Raw genomic sequence first — 17,363 nt, 5'->3', positions numbered from 1 at the left:
AAAGCAGCATTCTAATATCAAACAGCACTGTAATGTATTTTGTCATGAATGGAAACTTTCAGAGGGTATGTACAGGGGGGTTAGCAAGGTTCAATTTAATACAATTTTACATTTTCCCACATAGATGGACCATCTCCATATTTCTAGGGGGGTAAAACATGGAAAAGTCAAAATTCTTAACCCCCCCCCCCCCCCCCCCCCCCCCCCCACACACACACACACACACACACCACCTATAATTAGCCTCTGATCAGGAAAAGGAGCACAAAATTTACTGTGATTGGTTTCAAATGATTATAATTTCATTTTCAGTCAGACTTCAGATGAGCATTTTAGACGGATTTATTTTTGAATATGTAGTTTTCACATTTTCATAACAGGCTTATTAAATAAATATACAGCAACAATGTTCCAACAAATATTTTAATGAGTCTGAGTTTTGACTTTGACAGAATTACTCACTCTGTCAAAGTCCAAAGATCATTGCATCATACAAAATAGATAAACACACACATAAATGTGGGTGAGGTGGCCGAGAGGTTAAGGTGATGGACTGCTAATCCATTGTGCTCTGCATGCGTGGGTTCGAGTCCCACCCTCATCGCATGTCTGTTCTTTTAGGTGGTGTAGTGGTTAGCACGGTCGCCTCACAGCAAGAAGGTTCTGGGTTGAACCCAGCTGCTGGCGAGGGCCTTTCTGTGTGGAGTTTTCATGTTGTGTCTGTGTGGGTTTCCTCCGGGTGCTCCAGTTTCCCCCACAATCCAAAGACATGCAGTTGGGTTGATGTGGGGCGGCCTTGAGCAAGGTGCTGCTCACTGGGTGTGTACGCATGTGTTCACTGCTTCAGATGGGTTAAATGCAGAGAATGAATTTCACTGTGCTTGAAGTGTGCATATGACAAATAAAGGTTTAAAAATAAATATTAACATAGAGTATATAAAATGTAATTTTAACAAACAAAGGTTTAGGAAAAATGTAAACACCTGTAACTTAATTCATGACACCTTTTCTCGTTATCTGTGCAAAGATCTGTACTATTAATTCAGATTTATTCCCTTTGCAGACTTTTTAATTCAAATCAATGTCTTTAAGTGTCAGATAGAAACACATCCTGGCTGATCACTTCATCAGGGGGAAATGGGGGAACTGTAGCCTGGGCCCGCCCATCCTAAGCGTGACGCAACACGAGGGCCTGTTCCGAGCTTAGTCTGGCCAGGCAGGCTATCTACAGCATTTCCAAGCTCCCGAAAAATCAGGAACCAATCAACTTTGAGCATCTCCAACGGCCCTGGGTAGAGGCGTGTTCAAGGCAGTGACGTAGTAGAACTGCGACCAGAAGCCATAGATTGTTTACATAATCTATGCCAGAAGTGCTTCATTCACATCACGAACATGGAGCAGCGGCAAGCCTTTAACACAGGGGTAGATGCTGTATTGAAAGCATTCAACGGGAAGTTCTCATTGAAAACGGAGCAAAGAGCAGCCCTGGAGGTATTTATTGAAAGAAAGGACGTTTTTGCCTTGCTCCCGACCGGCTTCGGTAAGAGTTTAATCGACCAGTTAGCCCCGTTGCGTCGCATACGTCAGAGGAAAGAGTGATGTGATTGGTTTAAGCTTAGTCACAGCCTTTTCTGGCTTCGATCAGTAGCAAACTGAGGCATTTCAGGGAGGCGGGTCAACCACGGGCTCTGGGAAACGGTTTGGCTTAATAGCTTGGCCAGACCAAATGCTCGGAGAGCTTTGAAGTCGCGTTAGCCAGGCTAGGGGAACTGTCCTTAAACTGCTCACACACACAAAATACATTATGATTTAATGCTGTGACAAAACACAGACAGACAATAATCAGCAATTATTGGTCGATAGTGATGGCCGTCTGAAGCCGAGGCTCCGAAGCGCGTGTCGAGTATAAGGGGGTGTGGCAGATGAAGCCCCGCCTCGAGGCATGGATCGTTCAGAAGAAAACCACGTGAGGGAACCACGTGAGGCTGGGGAGGGAATTTCGAAGAAAAGGAATCACCTCAATCCAAACACAGTGAAAATAAATCTGTTCCTCAACAAAAATCAATAAAGGTTCCCCTAAAAGTTACTCTGTGCACTGCACGGCTGCAGTAGCACTCACAGTCCCATCACACAAGCACTGAACACAAAGCTTACTCCCTTTATGTTTATCTACACCTTTTTATTGTGCAGACAAAATTATACTGATCATAAATCCATAGAAAGAGACTAATGCCGCTTTTCCACTACAAACGCGGCTGAGCCGTGCCGTGCCGAGTCGAGCTGAGTCGAGCTGAGCGGGGCTGTTGGAGTTGCATTTCGACTACAACCGCGCTGAACCGTGCTGGCTGGAAGTGGGTGGACACATTGGGTGGAGTTAGCGAAAGTGGGTGGACGTCACGTGATGTCGTTAAGCAGCGCAAACAGTGACATCAGTGACAGTGGCGGAACAAGTCAGAGCCGGGCCGGGGGCGGGGCAAATGACCGGGCCCTTTATTAAAGCTTATCATAACATCATTTTAGGCTACAAAATGTCCGCAACTGCGGTGTTTACCAATTTCAACACTACCGGGTGCAACTATGTTATTTAGTACATCAAGTCCTTCAAACGAACATGTAACTCAGAAACAAAAAACATTAGGATACTGTACATGGCTCATAATAAAACATCAATAGCCTATACTGCGCACATTATTTGAAGGGCATACGAATGAGCGTTCAGAGGTTGCAACGGTGACAGGAAGAGTCAGAAATAAAAGGAGGGCGGTGCAAACCTCACTGAATGCACTGTGTTTACCAATTTCAACACTACGGGTTGCAACTATGTTATTTTGTACATTAAGTCCTTCAAACGAACATGTAACTCAGAAACAAAAAAACATTAGGTGACATACTGTACATGGCTCATAATAAAACATCAATAGCCTACTGCGCGCATTATTTGAAGGGCATACGACGAGCCTTGCGCTCCGCGAACTCGTCCACGATGCTCTGTATGTCACTGATTCAGTGATCTTTTAAGTGGTAGTCTCACGACCCGAATAGTAAACAATAAACATGGAGGACATGGAGTCGTTAGTGTTGCTGGTCTTGGTGCTGTGGCTTGTTGTCACCGACAACGCCAACAGATACTGGCAAGAGCGTATAGATGAGGCGAGGCGCATAAGGCTTCAGAAATTCTCGTAATTCGTAATTATTATTCTTCCAGGTTTGCGGTGTTTACAGATCCCAGCGCGCTCGCGGGGCGTGTGTGGGCATGTGAGGACACTCCTCCTCACCAATCAGTGCACAGGGGAGTGTCTGCTCACGCCCCCAGCCTCACTCGGCACGGTTTGGCTCGCTTCAGCCCCACTCCAAAACGGTGCGAGTTTTAGGGGCTAAGCAGGGCTGAAACGAGCTGAGTCGTGCTGGTTTTTGGTAGTCGAAACGCGAGCCGTGTCGGGCTGAAGTGAGCTGAAGTGAGCTGAAGTGAGCTGAAAAAGGGTAGTGGAAAAGGGCCAAAAGTGTGTGTGTGTGTAAGAGAGAGACAGAGGGTCAACATCAAATAACATACGGGCAAATAAGTAAAACAAACAAGCAAAAAAAATCTGATGACATAAGTTATTTTAAAATGGAACATTGTGCAAATTACTGGACATGCAAAGAATAATGTAAAGTGGCAGAACATTGACGCGAGGTAGAAATTAAACATGCTGTACATTTCTCTTAGCAGTAGGTCGCTAGTGAAGTCTGCTGAATGAGAGTCTGAGTAATGAACCTTTTAGTGAATCACAACCGAGGCCTTGTTTATCATGGGTCATGTGGTTTTCTGCTCAACGATACAAAGCCTCAAAGCGGGGCTTCATCTGCCCCCTTATTCTTGATATGCGCTTCGAAGTCTCATTTGGCCATCACGATCTTTAAACAGCGATATCAATGAAAACTATGGTCAGGCAAGGCAAGACTAAAATGGCCATTATGAATCTTGAAAGTATTTGTGTGTGTGTGTGTGTTTTGAATATATTATGAAGCCATTGACAACAATAACAAAAATCTACGAAATCATTGTACTTAGCAACCAAAAAGTGTGATCCTGAGTGTGAACATAGATCTGGAGCAAGAGACAGAGCCAAGACACCTCATCTCATTATTTCTAGCCGCTTTATCCTGTTCTACAGGGTCGCAGGTAAGCTGGAGCCTATCCCAGCTGACTACGGGCGAAAGACAGGGTACACCCTGGACAAGTCGCCAGGCCATCACAGGGCTGACACATAGACACAGACAACCATTCACACTCACACCTATGGTCAATTTAGAGTTATCAGTTAACCTAACCTGCATGTCGTTGGACTGTGGGGGAAACCGGAGCACCTGGAGGAAACCCATGCGGACACAAGGAGAACATGCAAACTCCACACAGAAAGGCCCTTGCCAGCTACGGGGCTCGAACACAGACCTTCTTGCTGGGAGGCAACAGCGCTAACCACTACATCACCGTGCCGCCCCAAGCCAAGACACACTGAATATAGATTTTATTGACTGATCTAACGCCCCATTTATTTATTTTAACTCATTATATCATTGATATTATAACTTCTGGAATTATGTAACTTTGACAAGTGATCAGCCTTCAGTATAACATAACTGTGTGAAAGTTTTTGTACAGTGCAGTTGGATTTCCTGTCACTGTGGGCTGCAGAGCATAGTAGTATAGTGCAGAGTCTGATACAGCAGCAGAGGAGATGAGCAGATCCACTTGGTTATTCTTTTCATCAACTTCAGCAGAGAGACATGGTGGGATTGAGTCACTTTTATATCCACTTTGTGATATATAAAGAAGGAAGTCAGGTTTAGATTTTGGATATTGTCTGTACCAGTGCAGGTAGTTTCCTTTACCACTTGCTTTGTAGTTGCAGGACAAAGTAACATCACTGCCTTCATCTATAATTGTATGAGTAAAAAGTGGCTTGATTGAAGCTGCCATGGAGTCACCTGTCATAAAGAAGAGAACATGCACATACATTCTGATTTTTCTTCCCACCACACAGATGAATAAATCACTAATTCAATGCTGAATATTTCTGCAATAACGAAAAGTCAAAGTTAACTCACTGAGTGAAAGCCACAGACACATGAATATAACAGTGAACATGATGAATGGCCTCAGCTGAGTGAAAGTATTCTTTCTGTACTATGATATGTTCACATCATAAAGGTTCATGAAGCTCCAGCCCACAGCACCACATGACAGTGTCACCATTGTTACTGACAGATTGTTGATTCTTACTGAAGCATCCTGGCTTTACATTCAGCCTCACATGGGGAACCTGTCTTCAACTCCGACTGTCAGCAGAATTCATATAATTATGAAAAATCAATCATTCTGGTCTGTAAAAATATACCGTAATTGAATAAATAAATCATTAAATCTTTAAATTTCATGTTGCATTTGTTTTATAAGTGGTTTTGCTGCATTAGGGACTTTAGCCTTCTCAGAAATTGCTGTGAATAAGTCATGATAAATAATTTAGTATAAAAGCTATTATTACTAGTAATAATCAAATCAAATCAAGTTTATTTGTATAGCGCTTTTAACAATAAACATTGTCGCAAAGCAGCTTTACAGAATTTGAACGACTTAAAACATGAGCTAATTTTATCCCTAATCTAATAATGAAGCCTGAGGTGAGGAACAAACCAGCTGCTGCTCTTGGTAATATTATGAAAGATGCCACCAAGCCATTAGCTTATAATCAAAGGCACGAATTTAGCTTTTCCCTGCTATTAAAAAACACAACCTAGTTACTGTTATTACATTACTGCACCGACAGTTAATGGAAAAATAGTGAATTAAAGATTATTAAACTCACATGGCACTGATGCTGCATGAAAAACTCACGCGTCTCTCGACAATCCGGTTTTCCAGTTGCACTCAGTACAGACAGTGTTGTATTGCTCCGCTTATTTTAACAGGCCATTGTTAGGGAAATAGTCTTCTTCCGCCGGTGGATGAAGTCCCTTCTTGTTTACTGCAAAATGTGTATATTTTGGATAGAATTTGAAATATTACTTATCTGCAATGTATTCCAATTCTTCAATGTTGCCTTAAAGACACTGCAAACAGTTGTTTTTTCCTGTAGCTCCCATCCCCCATTCCCACCTTATTTTTCCTCTCCTTTTTTCCAACTGATGACTTACAAACCCAAGTTCAGTCAACACATACAAATCTGCGAAATTCTCAAATAGTCAACACAATGGATAGCAATAAGTTTTACTTTCTAAAACTCATAAAGTTGAGTTCAAAATCCAAAACTTGTCAGAGCTCTTTGTGTTAAAGAGAGGTAGTAAGTGGACATAACTAAATGAGGCTGCAATTTTTTACAGTGTACGGTTATTCTGCAGTGCCAAATACATTACTGTTTCTGAAATGTGATCAGGAAATTTTACTGGATCACAGCAGGTATGTATTGGGGCATGTGCCCCAGTAAAATGGGTCTGGCGATGCCGATGGACAACTCATAAATTCAAGCAACAGGTTAAACGCAAGCTTGACCCTTCCTGTGCGGTGAGCTCTTTGGGATGGCGTTACTGACTTTTGTTTCCAGATCGTAGGAACTGCTCCGCATACCAGACATCAATCAAATCCTTCTATGTGAATCTGCCTCACAAATTTATCTTTATGGAGCAGACACCAAACTGTCCTGTCGGCTTGAAGTTACCTCTCTTTGTTGGTACCATAGGCGGTTTTAAACGGGGGCCAGGGGAGGCCAGTGCCCCTGTAAAATTGCTCCTGGCCCCTGTTGTGGCCCCTGTGCTGAACAGATAATAAGCTTTATTAATTTCGACATGCGCTGGCTCGAAGATCGGAACTGACATGACGGAGTGTTCTACACGGACTCCTTAAAGCACTACACACACACTGTTACCTGCAGCAGAAAGATCAGCAGCAGCACGAATTGTAAACTTCGGACGTGAGAGATAACAGCTGCAGCCCTGCAAGAACTAGGCTACTGCAAAGAAGCGAAGGTAAGGAAAATTATTCAATTTTGTAACATCAGTGTTTGCACATATCCGTGTTTTACTGTTGTTGTTCACTACAATAATAAATCCGTTTTATTGCTCTTTCTTAAAAGTGCGTTGCACAGCGATAAGTAGCCTAACTTAATATTTTTGGGAAATGAGTAAAATAACCGACAGTGTTTAACCTTCTTGTAAAACTCGAATGGCCTTGTGATATGTAGAGGCTACATTCCTCTCCGTTTACTTTTTAGTATAGACCTACTGTAGGCTATCATCATGAAAAGAAGCAAGAAGGACATTATGTCCTTTTTTGCCACTGTTGGCAAAAAGCAACATAGAGAGAGTAAGGAAGATGAAGATTATGAAAGAGGAGAGAGAGCCAGAGGTGGAGAGAGAGCCAGAGGTGGTGGTTGGAGAGGTGGAAAGTGAGGCATCTGAAAGGCAATCTGAGAGTGAGGATGAAGACATTCAGGATCAGATTGAAGGACAGAATGAGGGACAACCCAACGAGTCATTGGGACAACCAGATTCACCATGCATATCAAGTACAGCACCATCAGGTTTGTGATGTTGAACAAATGCGTGTGTGTGAGCAGTGTTGGCCTACAATTCATATAGCCTACCCTGAAAGTGTGAAGTCTGAATAATAATTAATAAATATAAAATAAAAATAATAGATATAATAATAAATTAATAAATGAATAATGATAAATGTTGTTCTCAGTAGCACTCTCATATTTACTGTATTCATCTTTCTCCAGATATCAGCAAGTGCTTGGACGACACTCCAGTGCAGCCACATCTGAAGAAAAGATTCATTGTATGCAAAAATAGAAACCTTATTTTACAAAAAAGAGAAACATGGTTTTAAGATTTATTGAACACAATTTATTTTATGTTTAGGCTATTGAGACAGAATGTTTCTCATTGTATTTATGCCTAATGTATTTTGTTTTGGTTTTAAATAAACTAAACAGCGGGTGGCACGGTGGTGTAGTGGTTAGCGCTGTCGCCTCACAGCAAGAAGGTCCTGGGTTCGAGCCCCGGGGCCGGCGAGGGCCTTTCTGTGTGGAGTTTGCATGTTCTCGCCATGTCTGTGTGGGTTTCCTCCGGGTGCTCCGGTTTCCCCCACAGTCCAAAGACATGCAGGTTAGGTTAACTGGTGACTCTAAATTGACCGTGAGTGTGAATGGTTGTCTGTGTCTATATGTCAGCCCTGTGATGACCTGGCGACTTGTCCAGCGTGTACCCCGCCTTTCGCCTGTAGTCAGCTGGGATAGGCTCCAGCTTGCCTGCGACCCTGTAGAAGGATAAAGCGGCTAGAGATGATGAGAGATAAACTAAACAAAACGTTTTGAACGCTTAAATATTGCCATGTTTTGTCCATATGTGCCCCCTTGAAAAAACACTGGCCCCACCTCGGCCCCCCTAGTAATTTTGGTCTAGAACCGCCACTGGTTGGTACAAATCAAACCCATTCATTCTGCAAGTGGCCTGCTGACTTTGGGCTACAATGGATCAAAATTCTGCTTTTTTCCATCAGCTACACTTGAACGACACACCCCTTAAGTGTCAAAGACTTAGATGAACACACCCCTCAGTGCCGAACCCCAGGATTGAACCAGGGACCTTTAGATCTTCAGTCTAACGCTCTCCCTACTGAGCTATTTCAGCAAGAGCATGTCACCATCTGAGCAGTCACGTCACCGATATAAACATGAGTAGTTGCTAAATCCAATCGGTAAGGTCACATGGTGTTCCTTTTGAACCAAAATCTAATGAAATATAAAGTGTTTAAAATAATAGATAGTATGATCTGGAAGCATTACATATGTAATGTGGTAATTGATTAATGAAACTCTTTTATGTTGTTGGCAATTTGTTTTATTCCAAGCATGTTTTTAATTAAATGAACAAATGTTCACATGAAAGAATGAGCAAATAATAAGCTAAATAATGAGGTAAATGTGTTCTCTGTGCTCGCTCATTTCACTGTTACCCCCCAATCATGCAGTCTTGATTATTTCAACTGTTATCCACAGTGTCAAGTGGATAATGATCTCCCTTATAAGTGCACACATGCACAGAGAGAGAGAGAGAGAGAGGTTTTGATCTGTGTGTAGTGTATAAAATAGATTGTGAAATAAAAAACTGAATAAAGAATAGAGAGATTTTGATTATATGATCAAAATCTTTGTCTCTCACACACACACACAATGTTAGATGTGCAGGAGAGATGGCATGAGGTCGTTGCAGTGCAGGTCGAGGACAAAGCTGCGCACTGGTGTCGGCTCTACTCTCCCGTTTGCTGCCCTGTGTTTGGTCTGTCTGGGGTCCTGGAGGCGGTGATGTGACCCATCGGTGGTTGCTGTGTATGTATTGGGCCCCTGCCTGCTTCGCTGGTGGCTGGTGGGATGATGGGGTTTTTGCACTATCTTTTACTGTTCTTTTCTATTGCGATTGTTGTGTAGGTATTGTGTAGGCTTTGTCATTGCTCTTTTCTTTCTATTGTCCCTGTTGTTCTAATTTTTGTATCCCCTTGTTTCTTCTGCAGTCTGTCATTCCTGTGGGAATTTTTTTTTAACTTTTTTGTATGTCACATAGTTGTGTGTGTATTCCATATGTTTTTTTTTTTTTTTAAGTTTTGGTGTCTCCAGTATTGTTTTGCGGTGTAGAAAATGGTAATAGAAAAAATGATAGAAATCACTGATACTGTATGAATCACATAATGATTTAATTTGCACTTTTGAAAATCTACCTATTCATTTGGTTCATTGCACATCTTGCGTTCATTGTTTGTGCACTGTTGTCTTTGTTTTGTTGTACTGTATAGCTTTTGTGTTGGTATAATAAAAAAACAGATTGTGTAAAAAAAAACTGAAAAAAGAATATAAACCCCAAATATCCAAACTCGCGTTCAACAGAAGTCATCAAGGAATCACTGAACATTTTTGTGAAACAGTATTTTTCATTGAAAAACTGTCATTAAACATAAGATGTACATTAAAAGGATGACTTAAAATCCAACAATCAAGACAATGATGGAATCAGTTTTCATGCTCTCATTATGTTAAAGAAGAGTTTTGCTTATGGATCCTCTCAGAAATGAAAGTTCGTATGAACAGAACTGGTAACTGGTGCCAATGTTCGGCTGTTACCAATGTTGCTGAAAGATTTTCTCCCATTGTTTAGTCTTTGTTCGCAGAAATATTTTTACAAGCCTTGAGACATATTGAAGCATTTCAGAATAATTCACCAATAAACAGTTTATTATAAAAAGAAGAAACACTGAAAGTAGATTGCACACAAGCATGACAATTTTCTAATTTTTAAGTAAATATATAAAAGGTACAAGATTATATTCTGTGTAATATCTGTTCCTAGTTGTACTGTGTATCCACCAGGCTAATATATATCAGAAATTCTCAATAATGACTTCATTTCACTAAAACACACCTCACTGTGTAAAATCACTGTGGATTACAAAAAGCTAACACACAAATATCATTGTAAAATTCAGACACTGCAGGATCTTGACTTTAGAAAGTGGGATGTATATGAACTTATTGAAAACTTGTTTAGTGCTTTTAGCAAGGATATAGCGACTCATAGCACCTCTTTACAACCACAGTGAGCAGAAAAGCAGCTCAGCAATCAACAGCAGAAGACCACACTTGGTTCCACTCCTGCAGCCAAGAACAGGAATCTTCAAATCAAGAACAAGTTCTGATTACACTGGCAGGTGAGTGTATATTTTTACTGACCTCTCAAACCATCCATTTATTTATTTTTAACTGATTATATCATTGATATTATATCATCCGGAATTGTGTAACCTTAGGAGTTGATCAGCCTTCAGTATAATATAACTGTGTGAAAGTTTTTGTACAGTGCAGTTGGATTTCCTGTCACTGTGGGCTGCAGAGCACAGTAGTATAGTGCAGAGTCTGATACAGCAGCAGAGGAGATGAGCAGATCCACTTGGTTATTCTTTTAATCCACTTCAGCAGAGAGATGTGGTGGGATTGAGTCACTTTTATGTCCACTTTGGGATATAAAAAGAAGGAACTCCAGTTTAGATTTTGTCTGTACCAGTGCAGTTAGTTTCCTGTACCACTTGTTTCGTAGTTGCAGGACAGAGTAACATCACTGCCTTCATCTATAACTGTATGTGTGAAAAGTGGCTTTATTGAAGCTGCCATGGAGTCACCTGTCATAGAGAAGAGAACATGCACATTCTCATTTTTCTTCCCACCACACAGACAAATGAATCACTAATTCAACGCTTAATATTTCTGCAATCATGAAAAGTCAAAGTTAACTCACCGAGTGAAAGCCACAGACACATGAATATAACAGTGAACATGATGAATGGTCTCAGCTGAGTGAAAGTATTCTTTCTGTACTATGATATGTTCACATCATAAAGGTTCATGAAGCTCCAGCCCACAGCACCACATGACAGTGTCACCATTGTTACTGACAGATTGTTGATTCTTACTGAAGCATCCTGGCTTTACATTCAGGCTCACATGGGGAACCTGTCTTCAACTCCGACTGTCAGCAGAATTCATGGAATTATGAAAAATCAATCATTCTAATCTGTAAAAATATAATCTAATTAATACATTATTAAATGTTTAAATTCCCTGTTATATTTGTTTTATCAGTGGTTTTGCTGCATTAGGAGATTTGGCCTGATCTGAAATTGCTGTAAATAAGTATAAATCATGACAAATAATTTAGTATGACAAGTTATTATTATTATTACAATGTGATTGACTTATTGATTTTGTAAAAATGAAGCCTGTTATTTCACTGAGGAACAAACCAGCTGCTGCTCTTTGTAATATTATGAAAGATGCCACCAAGCCATTAGCCCTTAAGAGGTGTGATGCATTTTGTGTGTGAAGTTTGCTGGATCGAGTGAAGGTTGCACAGAGAGAGAGAAAGAAACTGGGTGTTTTATTTATTTGTGTTTCTTATTTCCTCCTTCAATCCTCATTGGGGCCTTTGACAGACCTGAAGGGAGAAAGATTCCGTCTCAGGTTCTGATCTAAAAATATTGGGACCTGAGAGGAGTGGTGCTTGTGAGTTCTTGCTGCTGAGGAAGGAGAAGTTTCTTCAAAACATGTTACACATAAGTCTCTATCATCGAGCCTTTGACACCAACAAAAATACTTCAATTAAAGCTCTAAAGGATTCTTATAATGCTGTAAATATCTGTAAGTTCCTGGTTACATAGCACTAGGAAACTCGGGACAAGAACTCCATGAGATGTACATGGAAAAAGCATTGAGAAAATTTGAAAGGTTGAGAAAATTACGTTAAAAAAGAAGACAGAGTCATCTATATCCCTCACCCTATATACCAATGTACCAAGTTTCAAGATATTATTTGTCACATTTTTCAAATTCTGCTGCAGGAAACCAACCCTACCTCTTTACACTGACCTCAGCAGCCCATGGCATAAGCCCACCGGACCTTTGGTCCAGGTGAGCTAAAAATTAAAATTTCTCACATTTCTTCGTCTTAAAAGGCACATATACATTACTTAATCAACACATAAAGAAAAGAAAGAAAGCACAACTTTATTCATCATACACTTGTGAAATTTCCTCTCTGCATTTAACCCATCTGAAGCAGTGAACCCACACACGCACATACCTAGAGCAGTGGGCAGCCATGCTAACAGCACCCAGGGAGCAGTTGGGAGTTAGGTGCCTTGCTCAAGGCCATCCCATATTAACCTAATCGCATGTCTTTAAACTGTGGGGGAAACCAGAGCACCCAGACACAGGGAGAGCATGCAAACTCCATACACAAAGGCCCCCTCTGGCTGCAAACCCAGAACCTTCTTGCTGTGAGGGAACCATGCTAACCACTTACACCACCATGCCACCCAAAATTAGGTAGCTTTTTTTTTTTTTTTTTTCTTGCCATAACCCAAATTCAAACCAGGGTTACTGCAGCCACAACGCAGAGTACGAACCACTATACGATCATGGCAAACTACTCAGAGATAGGCATAGACTAACTTTCAAGACCATACCACTCATAGTTTTCAAGTTCTGCTCTGGAAACAAAACCTCAGACTAACCTGAGAGACTTAGTCTGAAATTGTTTCCATGGAAACATGAAAAATTTTAATTTCTCACATTTCTTAGTATGAAAAGGCACATCTGCATCACCTTGTTAATATGTATACCAAGTTTCAAATCCGTATCATGAATAGTTTTGGATATATGCTCCGGAAACAAACATTGCTCTTAGAAACTAAGTCAAAATCTATTTTTTATGTAAAAATTTGAAAAATACTTGAGAAAGTAGCCAGAATGTACAGTCCATTGACACACTGCATTATTTAAAATGTGTGTCCTTTTTTTGTGAGGCAAATAGTAATTATGATTATAAAATAAATTCATTGAAAGATGTGTAAAGTACTTTTATATAACAATAAATTGCTTAACAATTGTTGTAATAATAATTATAATTGTTAATTAATACTTAATTAAAATTATAATTATTATTACAACAATTGTGAAGCAATTTATTGTTATATAAAAGTACTTTACACATTTTTCAATGAATTTATTTTATAATCATGATTTATTTCTTTAATATACATGCATTTATCAAAAGTGAGGTGATGTTGGGTGCGGGAGGTTTTTGCATGACCCAATAAAAATAACTTCAGAAAAGTAATATATGAGTAAAAGTTCACCAAATGCAACATCAGGAAAGTAGAAATTTTGAAAAACTTTCACAGTCAAGGTTCTGCTGTGGCCCCAAACTTGAGCAGCTGTGAAAGAGTTAAGGCTCCATAGCTCAGTGGTGAGAGCACTGGTCTAGTAAACCAGGGGTTGTGAGTTCAATTCTCACTGGGGCCTACAAGGAATGCTTTGAAGGTGGAATGATGATCTAGGTAAAAGAGGAGATATTGAGAACACTGACACCAGAAAGTGCTTTTATGATTTCTCATCACCTGAAGACCACTTTCTGCTGGTCAGAAGGGCCTCATATGGACAGTTTGGAGGATCTGAAGTTGTCTTTGGTGTGTAATTTCTACAAAGCACTTTGCCCTCAAGTCTCCATCAATGCCCATTGTCAGGTGGTATTTGTTTATATTTGGAGGCTACTTTGCAAAATTTACTAAGTCTTGTTTTTGGTAATAATATACAAGTTCAGATATGAATTCATAAATCTGGGCTTGTTGTAATGTTTGTAGGCTGCTGTTTCATAGTTAATTATGCAGGGGAACTTTGTGCATAAAAAGAGCCCTGAAACCACATATAGGAAATTGGTATAAAAGTATTACATCATTAATATGCAATTATTATATCCATAATAGGTGTTATTTATGGCACGCAACCTTTTTACTCAGGTCAAAAGCAGGGTTCATACATTAGATACCCATTTAACCCTAAAAGGACCTAAACTACCGAGTGGGATCAGTTAGAACCTCAGAGGTGGTGTGCTGCTCAGTCTATTCAACTGACATAACTTTCTGCTTTTCGGAGTTTGTTACTCTATAGATTCTTTATCTAAAAGTATGTTTGTTTCAAGATTGATGAAAAAAAGTGTTTAACAAGGTGACTGATTTTCTGTTGGGGTCCCATAACTGTGAGATTTGTTGCAAAAAATATTTCAGCAAGTTAGTCGCTTCTTTGTGTGTCTATCTTTGCCTGTCTGTATGTTTGCATGCTTGTCTCAGATGTCTGCCATAATTAAGAATATAACTATTTCTTAAAAATTGTAGATAACTAGTGAACCTGTTAGTTATAGAGTTACTGAAATGTCCGCTGTCTGATGCTTATCTGTCCATGCACTCTCCACACAGAACAACAGACAGTCCAGCAGATACAGAGGAAACTGACATTGTCTAGTTGTGAAAGTGACATTGTTTACTTTTGAAAATAGTCCAGTGGCTGTTCTGGTCATAATATGTGTTACCAATAACTGCTTTTATCTTCGTGTTTTGTGTTTGAATCCTTAGGCAGAGTGTTACTTCTTGATGTAGTTTGGACATAAAAAAAATAAAAAAATAAAAACTGCGAGCAGCTTAGTAATAAATGTATCACAGAAATTTCTAAAATGAGAGATTGTGAGCTGAGTTCTGGAATGTAGATAAGCTATAAATATTCTCAAGTTCTGTACCAACAGTGTAAAATATTTCTGTTTTTTTTATGTTCTCAATGTACTTAAATGTCTCATTTTAAACTTAACTTGATAATATCATGTAAATATATGATTTCTATTCATATAAAGTTAGTAAATGGGTAATTAAAAAAAAATACAGATGTTATAATGGACTTAAGTGATACGGATATATGGTTGTTGTTTTTTTTTACATTTTTACATGCGATATTTAGCATTTCCTTTTTTGGTGAAAATGGTGATTGCTGACATTACAACAAGTAAAAATAATGTTTGGGATGTAAATAAAGGGTTAATACTGAGAAACCAGACTTGGCAAATTTTGCAAAGTAGGTTACATATGCTCCCTGACTATAAAGTTTCTTCAAAGAATGTTGCACTCAAGTCTCTATCAGTGAGCCTTTGACATCATAAACAAAAGACTTCAATTAAAACTCTAAAGGATTCTTATCATGCTGCAAATATTTGTAAGTTCCTGGTTACACAATTCCAACTTTTAGCACTAGGAAACTCGGGACAAGAACTCTATGAGATGTACATGGAAAAAGCATGAGGTTAAGAAAATTACAAGTTAAAAACAACATGAAGACAGTCATCTACAGTATACCCCTCACCCTATATACCAACTATATACCAAGTTTCAAGATATTGTCACATTTTTCAAGTTCTGCTGCAGGAAACCAACCATACCTCTTTACACTGACCTCAGCAGCCCATGGCATAAACCCACCAGACCTTTGGTCCAGGTGAGCTAAAAATTTAAATTTCTCACATTTCTTAGAATCAAAAGGCACATATACATTATCTTGTTAACATACATACCAAGTTTCAAATCCGTATCATGAATAGTTTTGGATATATGCTCTGGAAATGAACATTGTTCTTAGGAACTAATTCAAAATCTATTTTTTTATGTAAAAATTTGAAAATTAATAGCAAAACACAGCAGTTCACATGTTGCTTGATACGTATACAAAGTTTCATGAAAATATCTTCAGTAGTTTTAAAGATATGGCCTGGAAATGAAAACATGACCAGATGGAACCCGTTTCTATATCCCCCGCCAAACTTCGTTTGGGCAGAGGATAAAAAAAAGGACCAAAAATACTGTGGGTGGTAAAAGAGAGCAACAGGACTTGCTTGAAGATTCTTGAAGACGTTTCACCTCTCATCCGAAAGGCTTCTAAGACAGAAGAAGTATTCGGATGAGAGGTGAAACGTCTTCAAGAATCTTCAAGCAAGTCCAGTTGCTCTCTTTTACCACCCACAGTTTACTATGACCTGGATGACTGAGAATCTTCACAGACATGCAACCAAAAATACTGTTTGGATTGTTTTGGTTGGAGTTCTCATCACCTGAAAACCATTGGCTGCTGCTGAGGATGACCCCACATGAAGAGCCTGAAGATCAGGAGGTCACTCATGGCGCTTATGGTTCATCTCTTGAGGGCTTGGCCTGTCCAGTGTTTTTGTTAGCTCAGATGAGAAAGTAGCCAGAATGTACAGTCCACAGCCCACTCTACGATTGACACACCACATTATTTAAAATGTGTGTCTTTTTTTGTGAGACAAATAGTAAACAGAAGCTAACTGCAGCTAAGAACTAAAGTTGTGAGTGATGTGACACCAATTTCTGTGGGCTGTTTTGAGGATCGCTGCAGGGGCTTCAAGGTTCTGCTGTGGCCCCAAGCTTCAGCAGCTGTGAAAGAGTTAAGGCTCCATAGCTCAGTGGTGAGAGCACTGGTCTTGTAAACCAGGGGTCGTGAGTTCAATCCTCACTGGGGCCTGTAAGGCAGGGCTGCCAACTTTTCAAAATTCCTTGGAGTGAAATTTTTTTTGGGGGGGTCGACGGCAAATTTTTTCACACACCATGCAGTAAGTGGGAATTTTGTATTCAGTTTGATATTCACTTGTCCCCCTGCATTCTGGTGTTTTGTTTGTGGGTCGTCCAGCTGGAGATGGACAATGGGGGGGGGGGGGGGGGGGGGGGGGGGTTTGAGATTTTGGATTTAGTAGATGTTCCTGCATTCTGGTGGATTTTTGGAGTGGCCTGCTGTGCCATACATACATTCTTACACACCCTGACTTGCCAGGCCTTCAGCTTGTGGCCAACAAAAGCACCAAGTTTTGGCTTAAAAGCCCCCACACTTGAAAACTACAGATGACCGCCAATGTTCCTGTAGCCCTATAGACCTGTGTTTCAGATTTAA

General features: G+C 40.0%; 4 non-coding genes across 4 annotated transcripts; 3 read left to right on the top strand and 1 right to left on the bottom strand.

Moving 5' to 3' along the window:
- Window positions 1-522: 522 nt before the first annotated feature.
- trnas-gcu (transfer RNA serine (anticodon GCU)) lies at window positions 523-604 on the top strand. Its single transcript has one exon. It is a non-coding gene; the product is annotated as a tRNA-Ser (tRNA).
- A 7,993-nt stretch (window positions 605-8,597) lies between these two features.
- On the bottom strand, window positions 8,598-8,670 carry trnaf-gaa (transfer RNA phenylalanine (anticodon GAA)). Its single transcript has one exon. It is a non-coding gene; the product is annotated as a tRNA-Phe (tRNA).
- Window positions 8,671-13,813: 5,143 nt separating this feature from the next.
- trnat-agu (transfer RNA threonine (anticodon AGU)) lies at window positions 13,814-13,886 on the top strand. Its single transcript has one exon. It is a non-coding gene; the product is annotated as a tRNA-Thr (tRNA).
- A 2,981-nt stretch (window positions 13,887-16,867) lies between these two features.
- trnat-ugu (transfer RNA threonine (anticodon UGU)) lies at window positions 16,868-16,940 on the top strand. The gene has a single exon. It is a non-coding gene; the product is annotated as a tRNA-Thr (tRNA).
- The last annotated feature ends 423 nt before the right edge of the window (window positions 16,941-17,363 follow it).

The sequence above is a fragment of the Neoarius graeffei genome, chromosome 1 (genome assembly GCF_027579695.1).
Source record: "Neoarius graeffei isolate fNeoGra1 chromosome 1, fNeoGra1.pri, whole genome shotgun sequence".
In the NCBI taxonomy this organism is placed as follows: domain Eukaryota; kingdom Metazoa; phylum Chordata; class Actinopteri; order Siluriformes; family Ariidae; genus Neoarius; species Neoarius graeffei.
Note: the sequence above shows the minus strand (reverse complement) of the source record. Positions and strands in the feature narration are given on the sequence as shown.